Source organism: Lutra lutra, chromosome 11, assembly GCF_902655055.1.
Source record: "Lutra lutra chromosome 11, mLutLut1.2, whole genome shotgun sequence".
NCBI classification, from domain to species: domain Eukaryota; kingdom Metazoa; phylum Chordata; class Mammalia; order Carnivora; family Mustelidae; genus Lutra; species Lutra lutra.
The window spans coordinates 69,284,917-69,299,936 of NC_062288.1; the positions used below are offsets into that span (position 1 = coordinate 69,284,917).

General features: G+C 36.9%; 1 pseudogene; it reads left to right on the forward strand.

The window, feature by feature from the left end:
* The window catches only part of LOC125080514 (V-type proton ATPase subunit E 1-like), a 140,128-nt pseudogene extending 125,396 nt beyond the window's left edge, over nucleotides 1-14,732 (forward strand).
* Nucleotides 14,733-15,020: the final 288 nt, after the last annotated feature.

The following is a 15,020-nucleotide window of genomic DNA, read 5'->3' on the forward strand; positions in this document are numbered from 1 at the left end:
AAGGGGGGATTTCCAAACAATTCAAAGGTAACATTTTTTATTTGGGCTAGATCATGTGCTTGAGTAGAATTTTCCTTCAATGAATGAAAAGAAACAAAGCAGCAAAGTGAATGCCCTGCTACAAGGGCGAGAGTGAACAGAAGGGCTACACTGGAAGCAGCCTGTGCAGATAAAGAATGCCCGAGTGTTGAAATAGTCACCCAGCAATTATTTAAGGGAGACATGTTTATTAGTGTTTTTTAAAATGCAGATCAAATAATAATTTCAAGCTGTCTCCAATAAAAGTGAAACTCAATAAAAATACATTTTAATTTTCAAATGCGTGTGTTAAATGAATGCAGAAGTCACAAAGAAGAGCCCCAGGCTAAGTGGGAAAGTTACAGCTGTAGAAATTAATTTACATGAAAGAACCACAGAGCCTCCTTTTGCAATGGCTTGCTACCAGAAAACACGACAGAGCCCACATATTCATAAAGAAAGTCGAGAATTCAGACAGGAGGCACTGACAGCTGCAGTCATTTATTTTTCAAACTCCGGTCATGCTACGGCTTGCCTGCTAAATAATGAGGTAACACGGTAAAGGGGAAAAAAAAGAAAGTTGATGAAAGAAACAGCCAGAAGGCCCTTTAACACCTTTTCACAAACCTACTACTGTTCAGATGTCCTTGAATTTAAATCAGAATGTCAATGGAAATTAATTTCTTGTCATTAAATTCCCAAATAAATATTCCCTTTGGTTTAGCCACCTCACCTAATAAATCCTTACAAAGAGAATTTTAAAGTTTGAATTAATTGTAGAAAAGAAAGGACTAATTTCATGATGTATTTGTTAAAAACACTATGGTGCTAAGTGTAACTAGTTCAGGGCCGTTCACATTGTTGCAAATGGCAAGATATATCCTTTAATTCCATTGAGAAGTTGTTAACTCAGGTCCCACTATGTCTTAGGGCTTTGGGGATTACCAAAGTTGAGTAAACCGTAGACCAAACTATCACATTGCTTGTTTTTGCCTTCATTCTTTTACTTTGGTGTAAAATGATGTATCTGAAAGAATTGGTTCCTCAGCTGTACATTTCTCCATAGAAAGAGCTTCCGTCAAGGGTAGGCAGGTTAACCCAGGAAGTCCTAAATATACCATGTCCAAAGAGCTTTTAAGTCCAAGATTCATAACTCTGTAACTCAGGAATGTTTTTCTCAGGAGCATCTTTTAAAAATTCTGGTATTACATGACTTTATCCTTCAGAGACCCATTTGGTGCTAGATTCTTTTCTGGTTTTTTGTTTGTTTGGTGTTATTTTTGTTTTCTCATGACTCTCTTAAAATCTCTGGTGGTGGGGCACTTGGGTGGCTCAGTGGGTTAAAGCCTCTGCCTTCGGCTCAGGTCATGATCCCAGGGTCCTGGGATCAAGCCCCGCATCAGGCTGTCTGCTCAGCAGCGAACCTGCCCCCTTTCCTTTCTCTCTGCCTGCCTCTCTGCCTACCTGTGATATCTGTTTGTCAAGTAAATAAATAAAAATCTTTAAAAAAAAAAATCTCTGTGGTATTGACACAGAACTCACATAAAAATATATGTAAATATACATATACACATATATTTAGATATATATACACACATATATAATTTGTTATACATGTCACTCTATGTTTAAAGACTTTCAGTATTTATAAATTATTTTTTTCTGTTATTTCACTATCTTATCCTGGGTTTCAGTAATCGTCACCTGTTCTTAAATTTCAAATGATATATTCAGCAGAGTATCTGTGTAGGAGCTACTCTAAGACCTTGCACATATGAGATTTTTGTTTGTTTTTAGTCGTGAATAACAACTTGGCTGAATATAGTGCATTTTAAAAAATAAAACTTATCTTTGCTTACCTCTATTATCTGTTGTTTCTTCTCTTAATTGTTTAGTTGTTTAAATATAAAATCTCTGCTGCCTCCTTCTTTTCTTGTTGCCCCAAAGTGCTTTGCCTTTCATCCCCCAGTGGACGTGTGCGATATTGATCATCACAGTTGATTTCTCAGCAATAAGTCCCCTTTCTTTTCATTCAAGCATCATTATCCATGTATATCTATGGTTCTGATCTCCAGTTCTATATCTTCATCTTTTTTTTTCATAATCAATCCCTTTGGATAACCATTATGACCCCAAACTCAGCTTTTGTAAAGCAGATTTCCTTACTGCAAACATCCTTTTCTCAATTAATGATACAAACACTTTCAGTCACCCAGCATGAAAACCTGAATTATTCTGTTTTTCCCATTCCACCCCAATCCTTTACTAAGATCTGCCAATTCTTTAAAAAAAAATCCATTGAAAGTGTTGGGTCCTCCCAAATTGGGTACCCCAATAATGGGTCCGTGGGTTAAAGGAGTGAGACTGATACAAAGCGAAGGTCATGCAAAGCTTTATTTCACGCCAAGCATCAGGAATCATACCCATGGTCTAACAGACCAGTCGGGGCCCCCCCCTCCAGAGAGGACGACCCCTTCCTGCTTTCCAGACTAACTTTTATAGAGCAAAGGCCATGTGGTTGGGCCTGGCCACACACAGGTGGCCAATGAGATTGTAACACACACACAGGAAACTCCACAGTGATGCTAGGCGACAATTGAATTACAATTTACCCTAGTAGACATTTGAACCAGCCTATCACACCTTGGTTAGGATTGGCACCAAAAGGCTCCCAAAGGGCGGGGCCCATACTCCTTGGTAGCTAGGAGACAGTATGCGCCCCCACTGATTGAATACCTCCACCTGGCCTTACCCACCCTTGTACTTGGACTTTGTTACCTGGGACTGATTTCCCGGACTTGCTTTTAAATAAGTTCGCCTGGTGGGGGGCAAGGTCAATTTAAGTTTTACAACAAAATGGCAGTTCACCTGGGGTGGGTCTGCTCTGGCTGAATAGGCCCTTACAAAGCATTCCTTCCTTCCTTTCTCTTTCTTCCACATAGAGATGACACACAGGTCAGACTCTGATCACTTCAGTACAGAGTTTGAAATAGTCCCAAGCCAGTTTGTTGTTGTTGTTGTTTTTTAAATCTCTAGGTTGCCTTTCCCTAATGCTAATTCTCATATGACTGATCACAGAATTTTCTCCAGCATAATATCTTCTGAGAAAAAAAAAGAACTTGCTATGGTTTCTATTTCATATGAAATAATGCAGCCCCAAATTCCATAGCTGGGAGCACAGAGTTCTCTAGAATCTGAGTTTAATCTACCTTTCAAGTAGATCTTTCAATTCTTCCTTCTTCCTGGCAAGTCTAGTCTATTCCGATCTTTCAAAATGTCTTGGACACACTATATTTTAGCCCATTTCTTATGCTGTTTTCCAGATCTATTGGAGGGTGTCTGAAGCTTACTCAATTTTTTAAAAAGATTTATTTATTTATTTGAGAAAGAGAGAGAGACTGTGCAAGTGGGGGAAGGGGCAGAGGGAGGAGACTCTTCAAGCGGACTCCTCACTGGGAGCAGAGCTGAAGTGGGGCTTGACCCCAGCACTCATGAGATTATGACCGAGCCAAAATCGAGTTGGATACTTAACTGACTGAGCCAACCAGGTGTCCCGAAGTTTATTCACTTTCAGGCACAATCTGGATTTCCATATTGTTATTGTTAAGCTTTTCCTAAAATTTTACTTCATAGTGAAATATGCATAATCTGGCATTACTATTGCATTAGTGTCTAATCATGCTGAAAACTAATTTGTGTGTGATCTTATGTTACATATGTATTAAGCCTTGGTAATACATTGCACTGCACTTATTATTACATGTTTTATTTATGATTAACATATAATTTAACCTCATAAATTAAGTTAAAGCTCTTTGAGGAAAGCACTGTAAATAGCTTGTGTGCATTAGGATAGAGCCTTGCATACAGTTGATGCTCATTATATTCCTATTAATGAATAGTTGCTCTGAAATGCATAAAAATGGAAACTATAGGCCATTAGACAGTAGAGTTGATAAATTTGAAAGAAAATGGTTCACTGAGTAGCTCTTTAAGATAATGCAAGAACATAGAAGAGAAAAATTTTCTTGAATTTCCATCAAATGTAAACCTTAATCTTACAGAAAATAATTCTATAGCAGGAAGCTTAGTTGTGTTTTTATATCTAGCAAGAGGAAAAGTTCCTGACTTCATATGTTTTAAAAAAGAAGTAAGGTGATTTTTTTCATGCATTGATTATAGCTATAAAGAAAATGACCTTATATGTGAGCTTGATGATTCTAACTGTTGCTGGCAGCACCAGCTCTTCAGAGAGTGGCTTCTTTGACGATCTCTGAAAGATGATCACCATCATTGCTTGAATTTCTGTCTCCAGAGTAATTTTGAGTTCCTATGTACATACACATACCTATAATGTGCATATACTACAAAAATTTAGAATTGGAAAGAAACCTCACATATCACGTAGCACAATATATGTAACATTGAAGTATATAATTTGATTTCGCTTTGGTGGAAAATTGAACTTCATTTACTTATCAGGTTTTGTTTTAACAAAACTTTCTAGAGCTTGAATGGCTCTGCGGGAGAGAATCCTGTCAAGTCACCCATGCATAAAGATACCATGCTTTGAATTTCATTCTTCTAGGTGTGTCACTGATGCCTATAGAAATAAAGTGCAACATATTTTTAAGGCTTCACACTCCATGGCACAGCCTATAATGTGGCTTCAGTAAATACCTTCTATTAAATAAGATTCTCAAATGAGTGCTGCATCCAGTTTGGTCTACTTTTGCCTACTACATTACTCAGAGAAGATCTACCCAATACAGAAAATTTCTATAAAATTACCTGTAGGGCTTCTTTAATTGAAGGTTGTAAAGTCAAGAACAAAACAAAATTTTTGATGACAGGAATGAAATTTTATATATATGTGAACTATATATTATATATAATGATAATATTTTATGTACTACTAAATATTATAAAATAGTATAATATATAATGTTATATAATATGCATATTTTATACACACACACAAACACACATAGAGGTGTGTATATATATATATACACACAGCTCCTAAATGATATGTAGTGGGGAGAAATATATAAACTTCTAATGCCTCCACACTAATGAACTCTTGAAATGTCTTAAGGAACTAGTCTTGGGCCACCTGAGTGGCTCATCGGGTTAAGCCTCTACCTTCGGCTCAGGTCATGGTCTCAGGGTCCTGGGATCGAGCCCCGAATCAGGCTCTCTGCTCAGCAGGGAGCCTCCTTCCCCCTCTCTCTCTGCCTGCCTCTCTGCCTACTTGTGATCTCTCTCTCTCTCTCTCTCTCTCTGTCAAATAAATAAAATCTTAAAAGAAGAAGAAGTAGTCTTTATTAGGATCTGATTCATATTTCTCTTCTGTTTTTTTTTAAAGATTTTATTTATTTTATTTGACAGACAGAGATCACAAGTAGGCAGAGAGGCAGGCAGAGAGAGAGGAGGAAGCAGGCTCCCTGCTGAGCAGAGAGCCCGATTCGGGGCTCCATCCAGAACCCTGGGATCATGACCTGAGCCGAAGGCAGAGGCTTTAACCCACTGAGCCACCCAGGCACCCCTCTCTTCTGTTTTTGTGGGAATGTATACAATGTATATTCTGGCATTTTCACCCTCTCTCTCACACACACATGCACACACTCAGTCAAGAACTTGATTTTGCAATCAAAAAAATTTTTTTATGCACTTGTTCATTCTGAGTTCTAAACCTTTGTCAAGCTTTGCCATATAATGCATTCTCACTTCCAATTAATAGCAAAATCCTGGCCTTCTTGCTTGGTTCAGTACTACTCTAGGATGATTTTTCTATATTTAGGAAAACCCAGAGTTTCTTGTTTTTTCTCATCTTAGAGTTCTGTGTTATGGTCTGCCTTCTGCATTCTCCGATCTGTCTTGAATCTTTTGTGGAGGAAAGCTAGGCTTCCTGATGAAGATCTAGATTACAAACGATCTTCTACTTTGCTCCCATGTCATCGGCAGAATATCGGATTCTGTGACTCAGTAGAATGTCAGTAAGCTTCCTATTTGGCTGCAGCACTACACTTTAAGATACAAAATTCAGCCATTGTGCCCCCAATGTCACAAAGGCTACAGATGGTATAATTGGTTTAAACTGTAGTCTTCTAATCTCTCCAGCCTTTATTTTTTTAAAAAAGATTTATTTATTTATTTGAGAGAGAGAGAGCTGTGAGGAGGAAGAGAGGCAGAGAGAAAGGAGAAAATCATCAAGCAGACTCCTCACTGAGTTGCAGAGCTGCAGAGCCCAATGGGAGGGCTTGATCCCAGACCCTGAGATCATGACCTGAGCTGAAATCAAGAGTTGTGTGCTTAACCAAGTGAGCCACCCGAGCACTTCCATAAACTCTCCAGTCTTTAAAGGACTTTATAGCAGACATGGTGCTTTTAAGATAGAGTTAGATTCTTATGGGGTCTTCAAACCTTATTTTTATAGCCATCAGGTTATGATTGTAGGTTGTATTGTATATATAGATAGATGGATAGAATACTAACCTCAGACAGACAGTCTGTTTAAGGGACCTCAGTGAAAAGTCTAGTGTGGAAGGAAGACAAAGAACAGGGAGTCTAAGTGGTGCTCTGCTGAAATAGTGAAATTTCATCTGACAGACTGCTTCTGTCACACACAAGTGCTGAAAAGGGTTTGTTTGAATGTGAATCAACGAATACTTGGCTTAAGTTACTGCTGACCAGCAGGGGAGTTTGTCCCAACTGTGGGTTTAGATAGAACCCTATCTCAGGTTGCCTCCATTGATGTGGTGATTGTATTTGTCACTGTGAAAAGATTGAGCCATGCATACTGATGAGACTAAGTACCACACAGAGCATAATTCACAACCAAGTGCACAGAAAACTTTGCTGTTACAGCCATCAGAGATCTAAAGGTGAATGACAGGAGGCCTTGGCTTCAGAGGACCTTGGAGATTATTGGGGAAGAATGATGTGAGATAGGAAAATTAAAAACAAGGTATTAAATGCTACCAGCTCAATATAAACAAAACATCAAAAGACAACAGAAGATTAAAAATCACTGTCTTTGCCTGGTGGGAATGAAGTTGAGAATTATTCTTTGGCCAGACATGAGAACCCAGCTGTTTATAGTTGTGAGTGTAAGAAGGTGTTAGGAACTATAAACAAATATTTTCAGAGAACTCTAGGAAAGTTGTGGCTTGAGAGTGTTAGAAATGTGTGCTGGATGGTGATTTGGGGTAGAAGGTAGCAGTGGGGTTCCCACTGTGTGAATGGAATCAACTGTGTTAAAATGATTTATGTAAGTATAGGAGCCAGCTGAGGATATAGTCTTTGTAAAGTATTTTTATATACAAATTCAGTCTGTATTTCTCTATACCTTTTTATCTTTTACCAATTTTAATTTCCATGTACTTGCAGATTAAAGCTTGTAATTCTCCCTTGTTCTGGGGAGCTCCAATTCTCTGTAAAATATGAGCTCCTTCCAGCAGCAGTAGTCACGGGGAAACAAAAGCATGGGTGTTAAAACAGTGGAATTGGGAGATGAGAATGAAGAGGGATGCTGAAGAAGAAGAAAAAAAATGACAGTGCTTTGTGCTGTCTCTAGGTTAAAATGAAAGTATTTCATTAACATGTACTGAGGATATTACATTCTTATAGTGCATATTTAAATTTGGATTTGAAAAAAACTACCTACATCAGAAGATTTTGCATCATCTAAAAGAATATCTTAATTGGTCCATCTGGCATTTGAAATAATACTCTACTTATTATAAAGCAGGTGTTAGACATTTTTGAATATTCCATCCTTAATTAAAGCTTAAAGAAACTAAGATTACACTTTCTATTTTAAAAAGTTAAAAATCTGAAGTTACTGGACATGAATAACAAAATGTATGGAATTATATGATTTTTCTAGATTAGAGAACTGATTATACAATATGAGTCTTTTTCTTTAAAAGATTTTATTTAATTTATTAGAGAGAGAGAGTACGTGCAAGCAGGGGAGCAGAAGGCAGAGGTGGAGAGGGAGAAGCAGGCTCCTTGCTGAATAGGGAGGCTGATGTGGGGCTTGATCCCAGGAGCTTGGGATCATGACCTGAGCCAAAGGCAGATGCCCAACCAACTGACCACCCAGGCGCCCCAAGATATTAGTTCTTGAACTTTAATTTTTAACTAACTTTCGTTTTGGATTTGATGCATGTAATAGTTAAGAGTCAGTGTTTGGAGATCGTTTATTTTCAGTTTTATCCTAATTGAGGAAAACTAGGATGATGTAATTCTATAAGCACTTGCTTTTGAAAAGAGAGCTCATGACAGATTTGACTCTTTGTTTTAGGCACTTTTTCCAAAGACAATGAATCTATTATTTGGTACTTCAAAGCAAAAATGCATTGAAAATGTGTGCCTGTATTAATAAATAGATGCTTTTTAGAAGATGCTTTTGGGATCCTCTAAGCTTAGTTTCTGCCACAAATGCTAGGATTTTGAAAAGAATTTAGTGATCATTTAGAAGCCTATAAAAATGAAATCTACTTGGTTTGAAACTTTCATATGACCTATGTGGAGACGATCAGAAGGACTAAGAAAGAGAAGATAGTCCTACTTGGGTATACAATAAATTAAACAGCAATATGTGAAAAAACTGTCTGTGAATCAAATTTAGGAGGATTGAAAGCTCCCAGTGGAGCTTTCCTCCAGGGTTATTTTTGGCAACTCTATTCAAAACATCTATAATGTTTAATTAAGTAAATGGAATACAACAAGGACCAGTTCCTATGCTAAAGAACATTTTAAGCACTCAGCTCTACTTGTGTGCATGAATTATCTCTACAAATTTGCTCTGCAAGTGACAACAAGCATCAAAATAAAGCAGACCTTAAGCAAAATTCTGTCCAAGGAAAAAGGCACCTTAATGGTATGGACATGGCTTCTATTCTCTAGAATCTTATAAAAAGTAATTAGAAGCTCCCATCGGTGTTTTTGGATATCAAAGAAAAAAATGAAAATATTAGCTCTCTGAGAAATAAACCATGTATCAAATGTATATGTAATATAGAAATGGCATTATTAATTTAGAGTAGATTATACAGTTAAGATTCAAAATAATTTTGATAGGCTTTCAAAATTTAATAAAGACTAGATTCTATGTAATGACAGCAAAATACAGCATTAGGAAAGAAGTAGTTCAAGAGAAGCTTTTGAGAATAGTATCTCGAGGGGTGTTTAAGTCAATTAAGCTAGTTCATAAGAATACAATGAGTATTTGTTGACAAGTAAAGCACTTTGCTAAGTGTCTTAAAAATACAAAAATGAAAGGGTGCCTGGGTGGCTCAGTGGGTTAAGCCTCTGCCTTCGGCTCAGGTCATGATCCCAGGGTCCTGGAATAGAGCACCGCAACAGGTTCTCAGCTCGCAGGAAGCCTGCTTCCTCCTCTCTCTCTTCCTGCTTCTCTGCCTACTTGTGATCTCTGTCTGTCAAATAAATAAATAAATAAAATCTTTTAAAAAAGTACGAAAATGAGAATACACTAATTTTGTCTTTAATGATTTATATATAAGCACCGAAATTCATAAAGTACACAGTATCTGTCTTGTGATTGATTGAAGGAAATAAAGTTAAATCAATGAATGAATAGAGACATGTGACAAAATTAATTCACAAAAAACCTTCTTTTTCTAAGATTTATTTATTTATTTGAGAGCAGAAGGAGGATGAGCAAGTGGAGGGACAGAGGGACAGAAAGAATCTCAAGCAGACCTCCACTGAGCACCTAGCCTGACACAGGACTTGACGCCATGACCCTGTCATGACCTCAGTCGAATTAAGAGCCAGATCCTTAAACCAACTGAGCCACCCAGGCACCCCAGAAAGTTAGCTTTAAGATAGAACTTAAAAGAAAAAAAAATAGTATTTCAAAAACTAGATATAAAAAGAATGCTCCAGGCCAGCTCTAATAGAACTTTCTGTGATGATAGAAATATTTTATATCTGTATTGTCTATTATGGTAGCTACATAATTCTCAGGTTGAGAACTTGAAATGTTTGAATTGAATTTTAAATGTATTTATTTTTTATTAATTTAGATTTAATATAGCTACTGTGTTGAACAACACCCCTCCAGGCAGAGAAAGCACCATGAGCATAGCACTGAAGATTGATAGAAAATGGGAACTTGCTTTGGAGGTGGGCCATTTCTCTGGTCTGGCAGGAGTAAGCTGGGTAATAAAGTACAAGGTAAGATTAAAGGAAAACAGCTCAGTAGGTTTTAGAAGATTATGCCTATTTGGCCATTATAGAATAGCCAATGAAAATTTAGGAGCAGGTTTGAGTCAAGTCCAACCCTTGTGTTTTAAGAAGAAAACTGGTGGCATGTGGGTCAAACAAAATTGATCAAAAAGTGGTTACTACTGGGATGCCTGGTAGCATACTTGGTTAGTGCCCAGATCTTAGTTTCAGCTCAGGTCATGAGATTGAGGTCATGAGATTGAGCCCTTCATTGATTGATCTCTGTGCTTAGCAGGGAGTCTACTTGGTATTCTTTCTCTTTTCCTCTCTCCTTCCCTCTGATGCTCCCCCACCTCTAATATAAATAAATTTTTTTTAGATTTTATTTATTTATTTGACAGACAGAGATCACAAGTAGGCAGAGAGGCAGGCAGAGAGAGAGGAGGAAGCAGGCTCTCTGCAGAGCAGAGAGCCTGATATCGGGATTGATCCCAGGACCCTAGGATCACGACCAGAGCCCAAGGCAGAGGCTTTAACCCACTGAGCCACCCAGGTGCCCCAATAAATAAGTCTTTTTAAAAAAGTAATAACTAAATGTTTATACAAGTGATTTTCAGATATTTAGACAAAAAAAGAGAAGACAAAAGGACAGTTCAGAGATATATTTACCACTTTGCTTAATTTGTTTTTCCCAAATTAAGGAGGAAACATCTGAGTAAAAATTACAAGTCAAGTGGCCATTTTTGAGAGTTGGTGGAAGAGGGAGGAGGGGGACCAGGAAAAGATGGCAGCCAGTATTGGGAGTGACCAGGCCAACTATCCATCTAGATAGGTAGCTGGAGTTCATTACTACAGGAAGACCCTGGGCCTCAAAATTATTTCAACAAAAGAGGAAGGGCTCTGAGACATTTATACACTATTACCATCCATCTCTGGTTGAGAGCTATTGCCAGGGGATGCTAATTCCCCAGGACTTCTGGCCTATTGTACACTCGGAAGGAATGGTTTTTCCATATTTTAAGGGAAAAAAAAATAACCCTCAGGAATAGAGATGCAGCTAATGGGATTTGGAAACCCTCAGGGAAATATTGAAGTGGTAGCATCCAGAATATGTAGTCAAGATTCTGATAGTGTCTGCCTCACATATGAGTTTCATGCTGGTTATGCCACACATTTTATAAAATGTTAAAATATCTGTAAACATACTAATAGGTTTACTTCTTAAATATGAAGATAGATGGCATTCAAGTAAAAAAAAATCTAAGAACAATAAAAAATACATTTACGTTGGAAAAGAAATATGTATGAAGAATACTAACACAAATTTAGTCAGAAGTACATAGATGAGATGATAGACCATTCACAATTGAAGCAAATTATAGTTTTTTGTTTTGTTTTTGTTTTTGTTTTGTTTTGCTTTGTTTTTGGAGCCAGTGGTTCTCAGAAAGTTTTCCATGGTCCTTTGGTGTCTTGCCAAGTCTTCACAGTGTGCCCCACTTTTGATAAATATGTAAGGTTCACTGTTGGTATAATTGAGTATATGTTCTGTTATGACAATATCTGATGAGCTGAAAAGTGAGAGGAGATGAGACATAGCACACCATGAAGCCAGGCATTTGAAAATGTCTTTATTAAAACATGTGAGAGCTACGTTCCATGAACATAGGCAAAATTTGGTCAGTGAAATAAAGATTTTAACCTAAACTGACACACTGTAAGACAGGCAAGCTTAATGATTAGGCAACTGAAGATGCCTTCATAGGCACTAGGAGTTATTATTGTTCTGTGGTAATGACCATATTTTAGTTATTCCTAACATGTTGTGATTTGGATCCCATTATCACTTTGTCACGAGAACTGTAATATACTAAAATATACCAGTCAAAAAACAACACAAAAACACTTTGAGAAATGTAGGCTAAGTGTGGAATGTGTATGTCTGTTTGTGCTGATATATCATTAAGTTGTGAATTTTTTATGAATAATAATACTGTAAAAACATTTTTATTATTATTGAGTATACGATAAGTAAAGCAGAAATTTCTTGGCTACTACTGATTTTACCAGCAGACACAGAAATGTTAATAAGATAATTCATTACAAATTAATTGTGAAATTATGGCCAGTACTGGACTTACATCCTCAAAAGTACACTTAATAACCAGGGGCATACCTCTTGCAAGCAGTATATTTTCCAGCCAATCAAAGAAGCTGTTTTACTAAAATTAGATAGTAAATGAATATTTTATTATAAATCATGAGTCATGATTCATTATTGGTTATTAATAGTGGTGCTCTGGCACTTTCCGTATCAACTCTGTGTGAAGGTAGATGAAGACTTTTATAGATAGTAGGTGCATCATTTCTATATAAATTTCTTCACAGTTCATCGGCTATTAATGCATGTTTCTGTCTTAACCTGCAACATTGAGAAAGTGCTTCAGAAATATCTAAAACTAAAATAAATATGTCAAACTTACTACATATTAATAACCACCAAAAGTTTAACTGGTCTAAATATTATATATGAAAGATTGCTTGAAGGATATGATAAGCACATTTTCTCCATGTTGTTTAACTGTCATTTATTTGCCACATTCACATTTTTCCCATATCAAACTATCACCTGTGCTCAATATATTTCTTTAAAATGGCTCTATTTATTTATATTAATTTATTTTAAAGGAAATGTATGTCACTAGTGAAAATGGACCATGAAATTAATTTACTAAATAAAAAGGAATTTGTAAGAAATATAAAACACTGTTACTACATTTAAAATGAAAAATGAAATAAATTTCATATAAATAAGAAAAAATTTATTCAAGCTACAAAATTAAGTACCTGAAAGTATGTACCTAAATGAGAAGAATGTAATCATTTATAAGCAGTCAATAATAAGTGAGATGTGCCATTTAATTTGCTTAGATTAAGAAAAAATATATTCAAAATGAGCTATTCTTGTCCTTTATATTTGTTTGTATAGCATAATGTTAAGAATCAATATGTATTTGTTGAATAAGACAAAGATATTAACTCCCTTCTCTAATGATGTTAGATGCTTAGAATGCCTGAAAAAACTAATCCCCTTTGATTCAGAAAGCCCTCTAAAATGATCTTCAGAATCTTTATTCTATATGTATCAAGTTATTAGGAAGTGTCTGCAAAATAAGGGGAAATGTGGTTTACCTATTCAGCACCACCATCCAGTTTGGAAATATACAAAGAAATTTTAGTACTACTTTTATCAGGTATTACAAGGGTCTCTTTTTAAATATTTTAAAATATTTTTATTAAAATTTTTTTATTAAAATATTTTAATGAGTTTTTCTGGTGAAGTTATCCAGACAAGAAGATGATCCAAATTCTCAAAGTCAAATAATCTCCTAAGGCAGATAATTTTCCTCTTTACATATTCTTTTTTTGCTTCAGCAATTGATCTTCCCACTGATTCCTGTGTGTACAATTGTGCAACCTAGGACTGTATTTCTAGGCCTCCTTTGCAGCTAGATTTGCTATTTTGACTGCTCTGAGCAGTGGAATCCATGTGGAAGAAAAAATGTGTTTAACTTCCAGAAGATGTACTTAAAGGAAGGAGAAATGTCCCTTCCCATTATTTTTTCTCCTTTCTTCTGGCTGGCATGCAGGTGTGATAGTTAGAGCTGGAGTAGCGATCCTGGACTACGAAATGGAATCTGTGATGCAAAAATTGTCTGAGAGGAACCAGAAGCCAGAGTTACAAAGCAAAGGAAGCCAAAACCTGCATTGGGTTTTCCTTTCCCCTTCCTTCGACTTCCTCTTTCAAACCTAACCTGGAGCCAGTTGCCCACCAGCCCAACATCACCTTCACCAGGCCCTCAGTGCTACTGATGTGCAAAAGTGGATGAAGCATGTGATGGCTTTTGTTGAGCAAGAAGCTAGTGAGAAAGCCAAAGAAATAGATGCAAAGGCAGAGGAAGAATTCAATATTGAGAAAGGTCGTCTTGGTCAAACCCAAAGACCAAAGATTATGGAATACTATGAGAAGAAAGAAAAGCAGATTGAACAGCAGAAGAAAATTCAGACATCCAATTTGATGAATCAAGCAAAACCCAAAGTCCTCAGAGAGGTGACCTTATTACAGAATTACCAAATGGAGTGAAACAAAGGCTCAGCAAAGTGATAAAAGACAGAATCAGGCACGCAGTACTGTTGGATGGGCTTGGTCCTCCAGTGTTTGTACCAACTGCTGGGGACCCGAATGAGTGTACCTTCCAGGACACAAGGTTTCCCTCTGGTAAAGCCTGCAGTGCCAAAAGCAATTTCTGTGTATAAAATTCCCACCAAAAAAGATGTTGATGTCCAAATTGATCAGGAAGACTAACTGCCTGAGGAGGTAGTGGTGGAGTTGAGATCCATGATGGAGCTCATAAATATAAGTTTCCAGTACTTTGGAAAGCCAGCTAGACCTCCTAGCCTAGCAAATGCTGCCAGAAGGGCAGGGAGACTTATATCGTACAAATGCCCACAGGTAGTTTTTGGACTCAGCCTCTGGGGAGGTGGACTTGATCCACTGCTCTACTGCCATGTTGTAGAAGTTTCTGATATTTGAAAAGACAAGATATCTGTGTAGCTTCTTCACTGCTCTAATATTCTATATCTATCCGTGGATACCCTTCTGTAGCTAATGCCCTTAGCCTAACTGTTAACAATGAATGAATTTTTTCACTTAATATGATCAGGAAACCTCCTTCTAGTTTATGTAAAAGTAGCAGAGCTTTCCTTTGCTTCTCTAGCATGAAGGTGAAGGTATCACATGATGG